Source organism: Notothenia coriiceps, unplaced genomic scaffold, assembly GCF_000735185.1.
Source record: "Notothenia coriiceps isolate Sejong01 unplaced genomic scaffold, NC01 NC01_scaffold00012064, whole genome shotgun sequence".
Classification (NCBI taxonomy): domain Eukaryota; kingdom Metazoa; phylum Chordata; class Actinopteri; order Perciformes; family Nototheniidae; genus Notothenia; species Notothenia coriiceps.
This window is the reverse complement of record NW_011344765.1, coordinates 12,910-18,183: the sequence shown is the minus strand read 5'-3', so window position 1 is coordinate 18,183 and position 5,274 is coordinate 12,910. Positions and strand designations below refer to the sequence as shown.

Genomic DNA, 5,274 nt, shown 5'->3' with positions numbered 1-5,274 from the left:
TGTTGATGTTCAGGTGTATATCAGTATGTAGTGTCTCTACTTTAAAGAGTCCTCTCCTGCTGATGTTCAGGTGTATATCAGTATGTAGTGTCTCTACTTTAANTAAGTAAGAGAAATACATTGTAAAATGCCTAAAGTTCAATAAGAATTGGCATCGAAAACGTATACTTAGTTACCAAAAAAAGGCTACTGTTGCTGGCCGTGAAAGGGGCCCATTATAATATGCCGGATTAGTGCAATTGGGATTGTAGACTATAAGTGCGATCTAATTTAAATTGCCTTCTGTATAGCTTCTGCGTATTGTTCACGTCTATATCATCAGGCTTATTATTAAAGCCACAGTACCCCACATCGTACTAAAGGGTAGGTAATTCACTTCAGAAACACTTTTTGTTATATTCCATGCGGAATGCTCTTCTAACATCCCGGCATAGCAAATGAAAACAATTCTTAAAAGAGTGCCTTTTGGACAATAAAACATTAAAAAAAATGTCATCTGTGCCGAAGCCGTTTGTATAAGCCGACGACCACATCATCTGAGGCCGGCCCCCGGCTAATAGTAACGGATGGCCTACCTGCCTGTCAGCCGTTCCATCTGGTTGCACAGAACTTTCTCCTGCCTTGCTCAATTGTCAATGTGCGCGCTTCCGGTGTGTTTGGAGGAGCGGGTTCTGCTGGGGAAGTCTGAGTAAGAGTAGAAGACGCACTTGTGAAAATATAAGATAAGAATTTGGCATTCAAAGTGATACCAAGGAAAAGTACCTGTTTGTGCGTTAACCCCTTTCCCGTTTTTAAAAACCCGGATCTCATGACTAAAAGTGGATCTAATCTTAATTTATACCTTTGTAATACTTCGGCCTTGATTTTCAGCTATATGTATAGGTAGCTATATGTTATTAAAGTACACAGTACCCCCAATCTCGGTAACCTCAAGCGTAAACTTCACGCTTACTTAAATGAAGAAAAAAAATGGGTCGAATCTCCTCTTGCCTTATCTTTTTACACACACGCTCTCTGTACGCTGCGGCTCTCCCTCCGCGGCGTCGTCCATCTTTATTTTAACTAAACTTATAAGTGAGTTTTTTGTTCTCACACCTCGTCGCAAAGCTAGCTATAGAGCAGCATTGCCGCGCCGCACACACCTCTCACCGCAAACACTTCCGCTTCAACTCAACGTCCACTTATTTTGTGTTTCCAAAATGCCGCAAACCGCTCGCGGTCCGCAGTCGCCGGCGCACGTCTGCGCCCCGTCGCCCCGAGAGTCAGTTTTAGACAGGTCCCCTTTCAGCTGCCTCGTGTCGGCGCCGGGGCGCCGGCGCCGCCGCGCCGCGCGCCGCCGCGCGCGGGCCGCCCCCGCCCCCCGGGGGCGGCGCGCCGCGCGCGGCGCTCATGCCTGCTGCTGATGTATTGTAACAGCCTCTCTGTCCCGTGCGGTTTAATTTCATTAAGGGCCCGCATGAACTATTTCTATTTAAAGCCCAGAAGTGAAAGTGATGGAGGCCATTTAGTATTGGCCGCATTCCCGATCACAGCAGGAGTTTATGGTTCCTTTCATCACATCCAGGGCGAGAAGGAATTAATAAGAAGGAACCCAGGATGGAAACGGAAGACTCTGTAATTACTTTCACAATTAACACTAAAATACAAATCAAAGCTGACAAATCGGGAGGGTTTCGTATATATTTGAATTAGCCCTGGGGTAAATTCGCTTCATTATGAAAAGGCGAATGTTTTTTAAAGGGACCCCTCTAACTATCATAAACATACCTGATGGCCTTGTCTTGTCCCAGGAACTGCCTTTTAAATTTGTGGTCGATCATAATCAGTTGATCTGTCCTTAATATCAGATCGAATGTGAGATAATCTAGGAAGAATAGTATATATATCAGGTTCTCTTCGGTGAAATTCAATCATCACAGCCGCAGGCTGAGATAACCCCTTTAAATTATTGGGAGGAATGATGACGCCAAGGTTTGGCTGCATTATTGGGCTAAAAAATAACGTGTCTATTTTGCGGGGAATTTAATTGTATGTTGGAATGCTCAATTTGCCTATTTGTACTCAGTCACATGAACCCTTGGCGTATGTCACTTATGAAGTCGATTATTCCAGTCCTGATTGTATCTCAGCTCGCGCCTGCTGTGCGTGAAGGTAGTAGGAGCCGTGAGTAAACAGCTATTTTTACGTCCAATTTAATTTGCTTAGATTTTAGACATGAATTACACATTTACATACAGTGTAATTCAAATATTTCACTACTTTTGTGATCCTAAGACGTTGGTAACCAAATCTAAAACACCAACAAAATTGGATGACATGAGTACATTTGTATTTTCACAAGAGTTTTGAAGATTTTCCGATGTCAAATGTTCAGCTTTAGAGCTACTTATCTCATCACACAGTGCTCTAAGGTGAATCATTTGCATTTATAGCAGACCAGAGACTGTCCTGAACATTTCGATATGTAACACCCGTGCCATGTTATAAGAAGCCTACATTTAAAAGGTGTTATCAATACGCTTTGAATGGAGATATTCACGTCTCCTACAGTATTATATATAGTATTATTGTCCTCGTCTCTCCTCTCTCGTGTCCTCTCTTATGTCCTCTTCTCTCCTCTCTCGTGTCCTCTCTTGTGTCCTCGTCTTGTTTGTTTGTTCACCATGTAAAGCGACCTATAGGCCTGTACGACGTAGGCGGTTCAACATAACCTGCATATGTTTGAGTTAGCCGGTTGGCCTAATCCAAAACATACGCGCTAAACAATCCTACACTGGTTATCAAGTGGATCGCTCAAACCAGCCGTGTCCTATCTAGTTAGGTGCACGTTCACATGAAAGGGGTGGTATCGTACAGCTGGTAAAAGAAAAAGTGTTTGAATGCGTACATTAACAGGTTTATGATATCACTGCCCCGTCTAAGACACGATCTGACTTTAATTACATTTACATTACTCGAGTGTTTCGTCAACTTAATGTGTTGCTTAAGTGAGAGGAGGTGATATTCTATTAACGTTCACGTTCACACAGTCGGTGATTTTTGCTGGCCGTCTTTCCTGCAACGGAAAAAACTCTGCACACTGAGCTCTGATCGGTCAGCAGGCGGTGCTTTCACTGACTTGATCTATTATCCTGGAACTGCTCATAAGTTACCATGGAGATGTAGCCCGATAAGAAGTGAACCAGCGTCGTAGGACCGGAAACCCAGAGTTTTCCCTGAAGTTAGCTCGCTAAGCCAAAATCCGACCCCAATTATGTTATTACCCGTTCATCCACTCAAGAACTCAAGAAGGTGCCGATTATTATAAGGTATTGTAAAAACAACAACTATAATACAATTAACTACTTATTTAAACATGAAATAAAGCAGTAATATACTCATATTTACTTGAATCCTCTATACAGCAGAGTTTGGATTACCTAATTAGCATGAGCAATGTATATATGTGACACTGGGATATAACTGTTTTGCCTCAGTCTGGAAGGATGTTGTCATTTGAGGTGTATTATACTGGTTTATTTATCTGTAAGAAGTCAATCTGCACCATGGAAGCGATCGCTTATATCCTCCATTTGCAATAGTTAGAACCAAAGTTAAAGTAAATAAGTGATTAGGGTTTAACATGGAGCAATTGTATTTACATGTAGGTTTATTAAAGTTCTACAAATCATCAGAATAATGGATATTTTAACATTAACAGACCCGTGAAAAAGGCGAAGTCCATCTCCCTGTACTGATTTATAACAGCTAATCGACCTTGTAATAAGATTATTTTGTATCAACTGTGATATGACTTCATTTTATTTACTTAATTGTATTATTTTACATTATTTGAGTGCTTTTATTTAAGTATTAAACCACTCATTTATCATACAATAACAGTGTAGAGTCTCAGAACCTTCTCAATACATCTAGATAGGAGGCGGGCTTTAGCCTCAGATGTGATTGACATGACTTTTGACCAATCACATCGCTGATATGGCCGGAACCGGAAGCAGCTCCGTCGGCTGTTCCCCTGTGTTGTGTTGATTTCCAGAGGAAAAGAAGACTTTGGATTAACTGCCTCTTACACACATATTCTGCCCGTTTCACTCCTGTATCCAACACTCACAGGTAATACACGCTTCTAATGAACCAATATGTAAAGGAAAAAGGAAGAAAAACGTTGTACATTAGTTAAAGTTAGCCGATTTTAGCTGCTATGCTAACTAGCTTCAATGCTAACGTCAACAAACATTACGTTTCTAACAAATGTGTGAATAAATACAGCGATATATTATCAATACATGTGTTTGCATGTGGTGTCTCTGTTGATACTTTGAGTGAGATGAGGTTAAAAAGCAGGTTTTAGATCCTGTCAGCTGCTGAGTCATTAGCTAATATACCGGCTAGCTAACTATTGTATCACCATTTAGAACTAATGTCATAAGCAGACGTACTTTATTTATCCAACGGAGAGAAATGTACATTGTTCCAGCAAAAGTAAATAGCTAAACAAAGCAAAAATGCTCATTAACAGGCATCTAAACATATTAAAAGTTCAAGTAACAGCCTTTTAATAAATAGTGTAGTGTAGCCTGTATACAATAGTGTGATAGCAGCCAGGTGACAGTAGTAAAAGTGTACTTCACAGGTGTTTACAGGTGTATTACAATTGTCTAACTTTGTATCTAGTTTCCCTGTCTGCTCTATAAATGGGCATTCAATCAGGACTTGTCTTTCATTTTCTCTTTCAGAAGGCGACCTCTGAATCAGTCGATGGTAAAGATCTAACAATGTTTAGCTTTGAGGGAGTTTTCAAGACAAGACCCAATGTTTCACTTGGAGGAGCGAGTAAAAAGGTAATTGTCATTTCACTCCTGTTAGGGAAGATAGTGGGAAAATACTGGGTTGCAAACTACTGACAACATGCTTGCTGTTCTTTACATACATGTAGACATATTCCTTACATGTATGTGCTTAGCAATAATCACATGTTATTGTTTAAAGTCGTTTCAAGTTCTCTTTTGTTTTGCAGGAGGAGAAATCGTCTCTGCTGCACCGCACGCAAGAAGAAAGAAGGAAAAGAGAGGTTTGAAAAATGCACTTTTACCTATACTAATTTACAGCGTCAAGTCAATTGAATATGCATGCACCCCAAACATGTAATATAAAGATTATATTGTATGTTTTCAACGGGTTTTGTCTTTCACATTTTAGGATGAAAGAAAGCGACTGAAGAATGCTATTATTATTCAGTCCTACATACGTGGCTACCATGACTTGAAACGACAG

At 40.6% G+C, this 5,274-nt stretch overlaps 1 long non-coding RNA gene across 1 annotated transcript; it reads left to right on the top strand.

The window, feature by feature from the left end:
* Positions 1–4,001: 4,001 nt before the first annotated feature.
* On the top strand, positions 4,002–5,274 carry LOC104947149 (uncharacterized). The gene is made up of 4 exons (XR_798528.1): positions 4,002–4,113; positions 4,737–4,841; positions 5,018–5,071; positions 5,200–5,274. It is a non-coding gene; the product is annotated as an uncharacterized lncRNA (long non-coding RNA).